Here is a 13,922-nt window from a genome sequence, read left to right on the forward strand (position 1 = left end):
ATGAAAGAGCCCAGGCAAGTCTGGAAAAGAAGGGAGCAGCCCCGGGAATGGAGAGAGCTTGTTATTTTGTCTAGAAGGGGGGAAAAAAGGCTGAGAGGAGGGGGCAGCCAGGCGATCCACAGGGAAGGAAGGAGGCTGGAGGCACCGCCGGTCCCAGCCTGGCAGAGGATGGGGCTGGAGGTGAACACCTCTCCGTTGGCTTTGTGAGCATCCCAGAGGTCCCAGCCGTCACACCATTGGCCTGGGCACAGATCACAGTCCTACCCCAGTCTTCTCGCTGCCACGAGTGCTCTTTGCTCCCCGGTGCCTTATCCTCCAGGGACATCCCCCGGGACCATCTCCCCTCCCTGGCGCACCGCGGGCAGGCAGCACTTCTGCCAGGCAGCACCAGGACCTGCCTCCTCCCCACCAGCCCCCAAAATCACGTTTCTCCACTCCAGGACGTCATTTTCCTCACCCTGAGCCCCACACCTCCCTGCCTCCGGTCGCATGGACCCTGCGGGTAGAAGCCAATTTTCTAGCAGCAACCGCTGCGGCAAGACCTCGACCAGATTACAGGGATGGGGCTTGGTTTGGGGGAACTTGGAGGTTTTTAAGCACACCATAATTCCCTTCCTGGAAGCTGGAGCCAGGGGAGGAGAAAACAACAAATCTGCATCGGTTCCTGCTTATGCAACCCTCATCATCGTTAAAGGAACGAGGAGCGTTGCAGCAGCAGCCATGACGTAGGATGCCAAAGCCACAGGGGGTAGCACGTTACGGGGGCAGAGAGGAGAGCATCGGCCGTCCCTCTGACAGGGGCTCAGCAGCACCACTGGATGTTGTCCTTGGAGCCAAACAGCTTTTTTTTTTTTTTTTTTCCAATACCGCGCCTGTGTTTCATGCCATTTACGCAGTTGAAAATAATCATCATCATCATCAAAACGCACTTAGAAGCCATAGCACAATATTTGAGCCTTTTCTAATGTAAACCATAGCCTCTAACAACACATGTTGGGTTGGCCGGGGTTTGTTCCTGATCAAAACACTGCTGCTCCCCTTCCTCCTCTCCCGGTCACCCCGCACTAGTAAATATGAAATAAAAGCCCTAAATATGAGTCGGTTTCTCTCTTAGGCTAAGGAATTTTTCTTCTGTTTTTGGTCACCGATGATACATCTCAATGATTCTGCAAATTCTCCCGTGAAATGACCTCTACGCCTGCCTGCTCACATTTGTTTTCTTCCTTCCCCTTCCTTCAGGAGACTTCAGTCCATCGGCTCCCCTTCCTTGATATAATATTCCTCCCATCGCCTTTCCCCACCTCCCGGGAAACTGCAGCTCACCGCCTTCTCCTCTCCTCTCTCTAACGACTGGCGTGCTTGCTTTGAAGAGCTGGAGAGGAGCCCGTGGGTTTGGCACTGCTCCTTTCTTCCCATGCCTTATGGCAAGCTTTCCACATCGCCTGGGTGCTCTCCCTCCTCGTCCTGCCCCCCCTTTCCAAGCCCAAAATGCAACCCCACCCCACCCCCCCACAAGCGAGGCGATTCCCGCTGCAGCTTCCCGGCAGAGCCCTGGGGCTCGCGTGATGGCTGGTAGTCTGGCGTTCCCGGTTGATGTGAACCAGGGATGTGTTGGGACATGGATCCCCGTGGGATTCGGCGAGGACGTCAGGGGAAGCAACTCGAGTCTGGCTTCGCAGGCAGGACGGGCTGGAGGCGAGGAACCTGCCTGCGTGCAGCAGCTTTTGATGGAAAGCTAGCGAGCAGGCTGGGCAGCGGGGTTTGAGGCTGGTCCCATCAGGCTCTCACGGCTCGAGATCCTGGGGTGAACATTGCTCTGCCCTCAACACACATACACCTTACAGAAGGACTGACCTTTGCTAAAAAAATATATATATATAAAAAAAGAGTCAGCGGTTCCCTGGCCTCCAAGGGCTCTCTTTGAAGCAGAGAAGGTCCCAAGGCGGCGGAAGGAAGGATTTAAGCATTTAGCATAGCTGGTTTCTGGCAGCACTGCTGTGTGACCCTGACATTGGCTTCCCCAGCCTATTGATTTTGGACTCCCCCACCTTCATTCCTGACATGATTTATCATGGGATACACAGAAACTCCTCAATCCTCAAAGTATGCAAGATGCTGGCATCACCTCCAGCCTCACCCGGGCTGGGAAAGAAAGAGCAATTCTTCCCAGCACCCACCTGGCAAACCTCCCTCCATCCCATAGCCACATCGGGCTGCACCCCGGCGCCTTCCGTAGAGCCCCCGGACAGGCGAGGGCTGTTCCCCCCTCGCCACGAGACGAGCACCGTCGCTGCCCCCGAGAAGGCTGCTCTCCTCCTGGGAGCAGGAGTACCCAGGGACCCGGCATGCTCCTGGGGCCATGGGAGCAGCCCCAGACACCCCACCTCCTCCGAACACCCCGACAGGGTCCTGGCTCCCGTCCCAAGTCACAGCACAGCAGGGGACTGGCCGCCCCCCCTCCCCGGGGCCGGGCAGCCTCTGGGCCCCTGCCTGCCCTTGGCTCCCATCTCCCCTTTCAGGTGTAACCTCTTCAAAGGCAGCCGGTGGGTTTTGGCTGGCAGGAGATGACACGGCCGGTGGGCAGGATGCCCGCCCGGAGCTCTGCCCACTGCCCCGAGCCAAGGCATGGAGAAGGAGGAGGATGAAGCCCGGTGCTCCCCGGCTTGGCTCGGGTGCCTGCCCCAGACAAGGAGCCCTTTCTCGCTGGGGCAGCTCGCGGCAGGGCAGGGCAGGACGGCCCGAGCGCCCTGCTTGTTTATAACCCCAGTTCAGCAGAAGGAAAACCCACCTGCCCGCGCCAGCCGGGCTCGCACCTGTAACCCATTAGGGCTAACGGCCGCCCGGTTACCCAGGACGTGTTTCCTGAGCACCCCGGGGGGGGCTGGCATGGAGGGGCGTCTTCTCCCCCAGCATCAAGGGCTGTTTTCCATCCTGGCAGGAGAGTAAGGCGGAAAGCTCAGGAGGGGCATTTCAAAGGGTTTTGCATCAAGGCTGGCCACAACCGAGCCGCTGGAGCAGGAAGAGGGCAGGGAGCGTGGCTGGCCAGACCCCAGGCGCCCGCGGTTCTCCCCTGCCCACCTCGTCTCCGCAGGCAGCGGTGAGCTCTGGGTGCGGGTTCTGGCAGCACCCACTCCCACCATCTCAAAAGGTCTCTGTTCTGTCGAGCGCTGGCTGGGGAGCGGTTCAGAACAGGCAAAAAGCCCAATTAGATGTTGCATTACTTAATACAAAAGGTATCAATAATCCAGCAGGAGAGATGAGAGAGCTCTTTCTCGCCGAGGATGCCAAGAGCACAAATTGCCTTCTTGTAAGAGAAAGGCTTAATTTCCATAGAACATGACAGATTAAAGCACGAGTGGGTGGGTCCACTCTATTATTCATCAGCCTTCACTGCTAACAGGAGAGGGTGTGCTGCCTCCTTTGAAGTTTCTTCGAAGGCCCAGGGTGCCCACAGCCATTTTACCAGGGTGGAAAGCGAGATACGAAGGGATGGAGCTTCGAACACTCAGCGCTTGCGTTCCCCTCTGCCCGTGTTTGTAATGCACCAGTCTCATTCATAGAATCATAGAATGGTTTGGGTTGGAAGGGACTTTAAAGCCCATCCAGTTCCAACCCCACTGCCAAGGACAGGGACACCCTCCACTAGCCCAGGTTGCCCAAAGCCCCATCCAATCTGGCCTTGAACACTGCCAGGGATCCAGGGGCATCCACAGCTTCTCTGGGCAACCTGTGCCAGTGCCTCACCACCCTCACAGGGAAGAATTTCTTCCTAATATCTCATCTAAATCTCCCCTCCCTCAGTTGTTGCTGCTATTGCTTCCCAAGGTGAGTTAAACCAGAAGGTCCTTGTTTAAACCCAGAGACCCATCTGACTTCTGGACCTAAACCAGAGGTGAAGAAGTCCAGGATGACCGTGGTGCTGCATCAGTCGCACCCAAAGCCTACCAGAGCTTCCTCTCCTAGCTGTGCAATGAGCTCCGTCTGCAGAGAAATCTAGGATTAAACTTTGGAGCTTGGATTCATCCCTCCTGAATGGGAAACAGAGCAAAATAAGAATAAGAAAAAACAGTTTCTGTCAGCTGAATTTACTGGGGAGCACACTGGAGTATTTCACTCGAATGGAAAACTCCAGGAGTGATTCTTCAGGGGCAACACATTGCATTTGCAGCTAAACTCTGCAGGGTGAGATCGATACATGGAAATAACTTCATTTCAAAGTGGAGAGGCCTGGAGCAGCCTCCTCCCAGAGCCGTGGGTCAGGGTGAGCTGTATTTACTCCAGCGCAGGCAGCTGCCTGCCAGCCACCAGTAAAACCTCCAGATCGAGCAAAGAAATGCAGTTACTCAAAGAGAAAGCACCAAACCCAGCACCAAACCCTTGCAAGGAAATGTGGGCACCCAGCAGGAAAAATGTGGGGAGGGGGTTGGAAGGGGCTGGAAGAAAAGACCCAGGCTGGTGCTGGGAGCTGGAGCTGAGCCACGGCGTGTGCACCAGGACTCCTGTCACACGCAAGGACAGTAGATAAATGTGCTCCACAGACGCCGGATCTGGAACGCCGTCCCCATATTTCAAGCCCACCCATTATCATCAAGGGTTTTCTGCTCTCTGTCACAGGCATAACTTACAGGGTGGTTGTTGGGAGGCTTAAAGTACCTATATCAATACTGCAGAGGGTGATTCATGATTATCTGCAGTAATCCAGAAGCTATACAAAATTGCTAATAATAGGTCTTCAAAACCGACATTTTAGTAAAGATAAAAAACGACTGGAACAAAATCCAATCATGCTTTGTTAAAACTATAAATGGAAAGGTATAACCCATATTCAGCTCCCCTAAACACCGAGCGAAATGAAAGCAGGGGATGTAGATCAGCCCCAGGATCCAAGTCAGCGGGGCTGGGATCCCGCCACCGGAGAAGCTGATTCTCAAACAGGCTGAAAGCGGCTCCCAACACACCGGGTGCCACAGGACTGGCTTAAATCCGGGATGATGGGGGGGATTCGGGAAGGGGGAAGCATGAACACGGCTTATGTAGCTGCCCTGCTGGCATGTGACGGGCTACGGGCTGGCAACTGTAGGGCTGGCAACTGCAGAGCTGCCAGAGCTGAGCCTCCAGCTGCGGGGATGTGGATGCGGAGCCCGGCAGGGTTCACGGTCCTGCCAAGCACCATTTATTTAATGCTGCCATGCAATCCGATGCACAGTTGCTAGGTGACCGGAGCCCAGGGCTGCAAGGATAACGTGGAAACAGCAGCGCAGGTCAGCCCTGGTCCAGCTCCTCAGCATCGCGTCGCTGGGATGTATCAGGTCGTGGCTCCGCGTCCAGGGAGTGGCATGAGGAATGGGGCAAATACGGAGCTTGTCCGGGGGGGTGCCAGGTCCTGCCCTGCAGCCTGGGGTCTCTGCGGGCAGGGAGGGCACAGAGCCTTCCCCGGTCCCAAAACTTCCTCGCCCTTGCGGTTCCCACACTCCTCCTGCCTCCAAATGCCTGCTTACCCTGCTGGGAAATCTCTTCTCACCCCGCCTGACTTGCACTGTTTCATCTGCCTACGGATCGGATAAGCTGATAAAATGTGCTGAACGCACCAAACGGAGCCTGTTCCCTCCATCCGCTCCCCACTGCCGGCTCATCCAAACCAGCGCTGCCGCGTCCAAGGCCTCGAAAATCTCTTTTGCCATTAACACTGCAGCAGAGTGCGGCATTTCCACGGCCAAAGTCAACACAAAATTTGCAGGGATTTTTGTGGTATTGCCGGCAACTTAATGACTGAAGCCCAAGGCAGATTTACTGTCACAATTTTCACTGAGGACTGTAAAATTCGGCGTGTTGCAAGCCGGTCATTAACATTGGCTTTAGGCTTTCACGGTTCTGGCTTGGGAAGCGGCAGCAAATGTTTCTGCGTGTTGCTGTGGGAGCGTGGGATCTGCCGTTCCCCGCTGAACCCCACGGCCCCCTTGTTTTCAGCATAACCAGCCCCTCTTCCATCTTCACCGCCCTTCCCGAGGGAGGTGATGTTTTCTCCCTCCTCCCTCTGGGAGGTCTTCACAGCGAGTCCCAGGTGGGCGAGGAAAGGTGGGGTTTAACCGGGAGCCTGAGCACGAAGGAGTCTTTCTTACTTTTTTCCTACCAAATCATGAGGCATTTCATCCTGACCGCTTAAATGAAACCAGACTGTTTAGTCCAAGCGATTACTCACAAGCAGCGTCTAATTACTTCTAGTATTTAAAGAGAAAATAGAAGAATCTCCTTGGAATATAAACTCAGTAAAGAAGCTGCAGCTGCAAGTATGAAGTCCGTGTTACCCAGACACACTGCACAGCCGCACCCCAGCACCCCATGTCCCTGGCCCACAGGCATCCCCAAAGCACCCAGGGGTGCCATCACCCCTTTCTCCCCCTATCTTTCTATCAATAACAGCATATGAAACAGATGGGATTGAGGGGATTTGCAGATATACATCCCAATATACCATATCCATACATGCACTGGTGCACACACACACTCCTGCAACAGAACAAGGGGGGAAATGGAGCCACGCTCCGTGGGAAAACAGCCGGTCCTTCCCAGGGAGGCACGGCCAGCTCCCGCCCCACAGCCCGCTCTCATCAGCAGATAAGATCAGAGGTTGGCAGAGCCACCCTCCTGCCTGGTGTGCTGCAGGCTCTTCCCATCCCAGCGACAGATGAAGTTACATGGGAGCTGGCTGCAGCTCACGCCCGGAGATGCCGTCAAGCCCACACCCGCTGCCCTGGCCTCCTGAGACGGGGAGGATGAGACTCCGGCTTGGAAAGCTCCCAGGGCACTTTAATCTTCTGTCTTGGACAGTGCCTCGGGCGGCTGTTCAGAAACACGGGCTGCCCCTCTAGAAGCAGAATTGCAAAGATCATCTTGCGAGAAGCCCCGTGCTCCCTGCCCACGCAGCGCCGCAGGAGGATGCTGCAGCCTGGGAGGCAGGCGGGAGAGGGAAGAGGCAGCGGGGACCACTGCTTTTCCCCAGGGAAGGCCACAGGGGTTGGGATCTGCAACACATTCCCTGTGGGGCCAAAAGACAATCGGCAGCCCAAGTGTACGGGCATGGAGGAGGCTGCAGCCTGTGTGGTGTGACATGCCCAGGGCCACCACCCGCCAGTGCGTGGGGACATCCCGGGCAGCCGGAGCATGGCTGAAGCAGGAGCATCTTCCCTGCATCCCAGGTAGCGTGGATGCTCCTGGAGCATCCTTGGCAGTGGCTCCAAGCTGGCTCCATCCCAGCCTTGTCTGAGTTTGGGGGGCTCCCCCACCAACCCATGTCCCCAAGCCCCAGCATCTTTGGAGCACTGGGAGGTGCAGGGCTGGCCGCTCGTGCAGCTCCCCAGTGAGCACAAAGGACAGTTACAGAGCAGCTCTCCATTTTTCCAAAATTACTGTAAAACGTGGATTTCACATTAGACCACCAACGGGGAGCAAGGGCGACGTTTCTTTCCCTGCCTGCTACAGCAATTTTGGGGAGTTCCCCCCTCTTTTGGCAACAGGAACAGTTTGCTGATGCCAGCACTGATACTAACTAAAGCCAGGCAGAAAAATAAAAGTCCCCAGCTCCTCAATCCCATTTCCAGCCAGCGCTCTCTCCCATCTATGACTTCAGCAAGGACTTTCCAAGAGCCTCTGGTTGCCCAGCTCGGCTTAGTCTCCAAGGGGAACTGCTGTCCGGGGACATCTCTGGGTTTGTCCAGGGCCACCACAGCACAGGATGGGACTTTGTCACCCTCTTGTGGCTTACAAGGGCTGGCAGGCTTGCTGTGGCTTTGAGGTGGCCACAGCCAGGACCCCTGCTCCAGGGAAAGCAGGGGAGTGCCTTCAGCCTGCTCCTTGCCCCAGCATCCCTGCTTTGGCCTTTTGCTCCCAGGAGCTTCGGGGAGGCTGCTCGCCCCCGGAGGATAGGCTCTCCCGGCTCTCCTGCCCTGTGAGTCATGCATCTCAAGAGCAATTTCTTGCCCATCTGGTTCAATACCAGCCAAGGAGGAGCTTCCCTTGATTGGGATGCCCCCGCTCGCCCCATGCTCTCTGCATGGAAAGCGTCTGCGAGTCATTCAGATTGGGTTGCTATAAGGCATTCCTTCCTTCCTTCCTTCCTTCCCAGTTTAGGTGGCTGGAAATCTCCTACCCAGTTCCCAACCCACCCAAATCTTAGCTAGGAAATCAGGCCACACCAGTCTCTAAGACAGAGGGAGATTCATTCAGCTTTATCTGAAAGCCATTTCAAGTATGTCCAGATTCCTAATGAAACTTGGATAAAACCCCAGAGATTAATAACAGTGCAGAGCTTTTTTGGATACTGGGTTTTTTTCTGTTTCCAAAAGAAACATATATATGTGCTTTGGTGGAATCTCTGCGTACATTTTTTGGCAGAAAAGCCAAAATAAATCCCTTTACTGCAATAACCCTCGAGCAAGATAAGGCAAGAATCTGTTTGCAATTCCTGTGCCTTGTTGTCACACGCAGATAAACGGGCATCTCTGGCTGTGCTGTCCCCTCAGCAAGGCAGGGAGGACAGCGATGAACATTGCCACAAGAGCTCATCTCTGCTGTCCACATGGGTACAGGTCCAAGCCTTGGTTCTCTCCCATGCTACTTCTACACAAGCACGTGTGAACGTGTTGTTCCTGCATGAAACTTGAGCTTTTCTGGTACATCAAAGTCACATCAATCTGGAGAATGTAGCTGGAGCCAGCGTGGGAGCAGAGACAGTGTTCCACAACCCACCTGGGAAGCCCAGGACATGACGGGTTTGGGTACCAGGAGCACAAGCTTTCCATCCTGCCCACTCCCTTGTCTGGCAGGGAGCAGGCAGAGTGGTCAGGTGATGGCTGAAGGGTGGTTCACCGAGAGCCCACTCAGAGAAGGACTTCCTCGTGCTGGGAGGAGAGGGGCATCACCCCCTGCTCTGCTCAAGTTGGCTCCCACACCACGCACACGTTGTATCACCTCATAGCGAAATCCCCCGTCACGAGAGAGAAAGCCACCTCGAAACGGACCCAGAGGGAGGGATGTTACTGCAGGCACGAGCCAGCATCTGCCTGCACTGGGCGAACCACCTCCCCTGCTGTGGCTGCCGGTGCCGGGCAGGGCCAGGGCGTTCATTCTGCAGCCGGCCAGGCTGGCTCAGCACTCAGACTCTTGGAGGATGAGGACGCTGTAAGCAGGACCATCGCTCCCGCCTCATCTGCTCACGCCGTGAGCGTCAGGAAGGGCTGGCAGCGCTGCGGCACAAGGCAAGGCTCGTGCTGGATGTGCTCGCCCAAGTTTCCTCTCCTTCAGACCGAGCCCTGCCACACAAGGGTAGAGCCTTGAGGGGTCTCATGTCTTTTGTGGGGTCCACCCCCAACCTGCAGCCGCTTGGACAAGGGGTGCAGGTCATGGGGAAGCCGTGCTCTTCACAACCTTCCTCCTCCTGAGGCAAAGCACCTAAGGAACGGGCCCTCCATGACTGCCCAGAGCACTAATGCATCTGGCATCTGTCCACTCCCCTCCCTTAACCACTGCGGCTTTTTCCATCTTCATAAGCAGGGAAAGCAATCACCATAACGAACGTCTCTAAAGCTCTCACCGCGGCACTCAGGACGTGCTAAACGAAATAAACACACATCAAGAGCCCATTACTGGTGCTCTCCTCATGCCCAGCAGCCATGGTCAGGCGCGAGGGGGACCAGGACCGGACACTAATGTACAAAGCAGAAACCCTCGGAAAGGGAGGGCTGAATTCTTACCTATTTTTTCCCCCTTTTTTCCCGTTTTTAGATCGTTGCATCTCCACTGCCACCACACAGCTGTGCCCAAGGCAGGATGGTGCTGGCAGGGGAACAGTGAGACACGCTGCCGCAGCGTGATGCTCCCCTCACAGCGTACCTTCCACTGGGTGACCCATGCTGCCCAGCCGTGTCCCCCCCCGGCCAGGTTTCCTCTCTTTCCCAGCCTCCCAGACACAACACACAGGGGGATTTCAGAGCAAACCAGTTCCCCACAGGTGGTGGTTATGTTTAGGGACTGTGGGGCAGAGACACCCAGGCTGGGGGGGGGGCAAATGCTCCTGGTTTGCATGGGAGCATGAGCGGGAGCCGATTGTCCTAGGGCAACGTTATAGGACACAGCCATGCTAGCGGGGCAGCTCACTGCTGAAAAACAAGAGGTTGTTCTCCTCTCTCAGGCTCATATTGGGCCACTTAACCAGGAGCAAGAGTTTTGCTCTGGTCAGAACTGAGCTGAGAAAGCTCAGGATGGCGGAAAGGAGCAAGCCATGGTGCACATCCACGGCACGACCCGGGCGCGAGCAGCCCCTGCCTCTTCCCGCTGCCTCCTTCCCCTCCTTTTCCTGCCGCACGGCTTTTGACTTGCAAAGCAGCAAAGGACACCCGACGGGGAAAAATAATACCCCGGACCTCTGGCTTTGGGAAGGCAAACACAGCCCCCTTCCCCTCTCCTCCCAGGTAGAACTGCTGAAATCTGGATAAACAGAGCGGAGCTGCTGAGGCTGTTGGTGTTGGCTGAGCTGCGTGGCGGGGCTGCCAGGCCTTGTAACGGGGATACGCTTACAAACGAGAGTGAGAGCCTGGGGGAAAGCAGGGCCGGGATGGGGGTTGATTAATAATATCAGCCCTTCTGCTTGCTGCATTGATATATATTAGATCTACTACCAAAAAAAAGAGAGAAATTAAATGGCTTAATGCTACTAGCTCTTCAGTGCCAGCGCTGAATAACTGCCACGCCAGTAGACACGCAGGCAGCTAGACACAGCCCGAGATACATTTCCAATCTAAATCGTTAAAATTAAGCATATTGCAACCAACTTTTAATGTCACGTCTCCTGCTCGTTGGAGTTCTCAAATCTGTTCTTTCAGCTACTGAAATTAAAAGACTGCTTTATATGCTGCAGGCTTAGAGGTGACTTTTTTCCCCACAATTAATTAGTTTGAAACTAACAGGGCTGGGTCGCTAAGAGGTTCAGTGATGGAGCTGTTGGGATATGTGCGTATATATTTTTTTAATTTTTTTTTTCCACTTCTGAGCTGCTCCTTCTCATCTGGCAGCAGGCTGCCAGTGACTGAGTCAAGATTATCTGATGCCTGCCTGATAGCTTCCATGAAATGATCCGATCGCCCCAAGCAAAGCCCCAGCAGCAAGTGGCCACATCACAGAAAACCCCCTTAGCCTTGGCTTCATGGATCCGTCCCAGCCGTGGGGCTATGGGGCCGAGGAAAGGCAGGCATGGGGACACAGCCCAGCTTTCCAGAAGGGCCAAGGGCTAAGCTGGAGGTGGCAGGGAGGGCTGTGCTGCGCCAGGTCGTGTTGTCTCAATTATGTTCTTGCACCTTGTGCGGAAATGCTATAAACGTAACATGGGAATTGAGTGCAATTTATAACCCCCATGTCCCCAAAGGCAGTGCGGACCAGATGTTTCAAAACTAGCTGCTGGTTTCACCACTGCTAAAGCACTGTTGGCTCGGTTTTGCCTCCACAAATGCGCCTGGTTAATTAATTAATGTGACTTGAACACCCAGGTCCTGGGGGGCACCTGCCACCAGGCTGGCGTGGACACCTAAGTGACCCAAAGTGTATTTGCAAAATTGTAGGCAGAAAACTGCCCAAGAGAGGCCGAGCCGCAGCGGGACCATGTACACAAAACAATGCCATGATTCATCTGAGATTGCCATAACCCATCACGTTTCATCAGGATGCTGTGGCATTTAAAATGGCATTTCCTCCCATCTGCTACGCATTAGCAGACAAAGAAAAAGGAGGAGGGGGGAGAGAACAGCAAAACAAAGGGGGGAGAGAAAACCGGGATTCCTGAGTCAGACTGTTCCCAAAGCAGCTCCTTGTCCTTGCAAAGCCCGAGCCCACCCTGCCGGGCAGAGGGCAGGGGAACTGGCTGCAGATTTTGCCTCCGTGGCTGCCTGGGGCCCGGCTGCAGCCCAGGACACGCTCCCCAGGCGTGCGGTGGGAGATGCTGACATTGGTGGTGACTCAAAGCGCCGCAGAGCAGCACCTGGCAACCCTCCCTCTGCACACCCATTGCTAAGCACTACCAAACCAGGGGCAGGGGCGAACAAATGCCCCCAGGCTAAACAATTCTGTGGCTTTATTTTTCCTTAGCCGTTTCCTCTTTTTCTCCATCTCTCTTTTGATTTTCCACTGCCCCTGCCCTTCCCTGCCTCATCTTCCCCTGGGAACGAGAACCCCTTCCTCCATCCCCACCTCTCCCCTCTCTGCCTGTGCTCCCCCCTCCTCTCCTCACTGTCCCTTAACACTTCACCATCCTCCTCCTTTTGTCTCCATCTGCCTCTTGCACCCCCCCTGCCCTGACCCATCCCCACCTCCTCTGATATTCTCTCCTCCACTCAGCCCATGTGGCACCCCAGGGTGCTTTCCAGGAGGGAGAGAACTTGAAGTTCTCTTGGCAGGGCACTCAGAGCAGGGAAATTCAGCTCAGCTTCTGAACCAGGCTATGGAAATTATCCTCCTAAACATGGTTTGCCTTTTCTGTTGTCCCTGCTCCACCACCATAAACACTAGCAGCTGGAGGCAAAAACTTCCTTGGGCAAACAGCCTGGGATCCTCCCGTACCTAGACCCCATGGGTGCTGCGTACCACCCTGCCATCCCTACAGATCACAAAGTCCCTTCATTCCGCAGCCCCACAACCGTCATAAGCAACCCCATGTGCACCGAACAAAAAGGTCAGACCACGATGGGAGACGTATCCCCCGCTGCTACTGCACACTATATGCCAGAAACTTATGGGTAGACAAATACATTAAATTGAAGCTTGCAGAGCAGCAAAGTGTCCCTGCAAGCCCAAGGGTCCAGCAGACGTGCCTAGAGGCTGTCAGCTCCCATCAGGCACGACGGAGGAAGGACGGCGCTCTCCAGCCTGCGAGCACGCTCCCTGAACCCGCGTTTGGCCCGGACACAAGCAGTCATTCAGAACAGAATAGGTGTGGACAAGTTTGACCCCAAGCAATAACCAAAGAACATGTGAAAGTGTCAGCAAGCAAAGCTCTCGGTTTGTACGGCTGAGGGCAGGGACGGGGCCGTGCGGTTATTAGCAGACTGAGCTGAGCTGAGCTGGCTACTCAATTACAGCTGTTTTATCCCCTGTCTGGATTTGAAACAGCTTCCTCCAATCTCTTCGTGACTCAGTGTCTTGGCATGGAGATTGCATACCCGAGAGGTTAGCTTTTGAAATCCACCAGGGACATTTCACCTTCCTAAAATAAAGAGTGGGCAAAATATTTTCAACCTCACTCCAAAAAATGCACACACCAAAAAAAAAAAATCACTCCTTAATAAGTGTATGTTGTTGGGTCTCAGCTGGCTTTGGACTGGGGTAGATTTTCCTATTTATAATCACGCAGCTGTTTGCTGACTGAATAGCTCTATTTATTATTTGGCATGTTTACTAACCGCCTCAAATACCTTCTCTACCTGTAATTGTGGTGCAGCTAACATATTATTTTTTTTCAGATTTCTTCATTCAAGTGGGTTGTGTTACTCCCAGGCCCTGCGCTGCAGTTTGCTAAGGGTATTCATGGTTTGAGGGTATGAAAATTTGGACTCAAGTGACCCTGAACTGTAGCGGACCTGTGAAAAGACATTTTGGGGAAAAAATGGAGTCGCTTTTTCTAAGGCATTTGTCCATGGGCACTCTGGGCTTTAACATACCCTATTCGCCTTTCTTGAGAGCAGTCTCTCCTGAATGCGTTTCCTCCCATCTATGCTCTTCTACCTTCTTCCCTTCCATGTTTTACTGAAATTGGTGAAAGCCAACCCCTTGATGCTTTCTAGTGCATGCGAGTCTTGAGCCACGGGAGAAGAGGCCTTAAAATGCAGCAGAGCAGGGGCTTGTCGGACTCCTGGTACCCTAATGCTAGGGGAAACCAACGC

Source organism: Grus americana, chromosome 14, assembly GCF_028858705.1.
Source record: "Grus americana isolate bGruAme1 chromosome 14, bGruAme1.mat, whole genome shotgun sequence".
In the NCBI taxonomy this organism is placed as follows: domain Eukaryota; kingdom Metazoa; phylum Chordata; class Aves; order Gruiformes; family Gruidae; genus Grus; species Grus americana.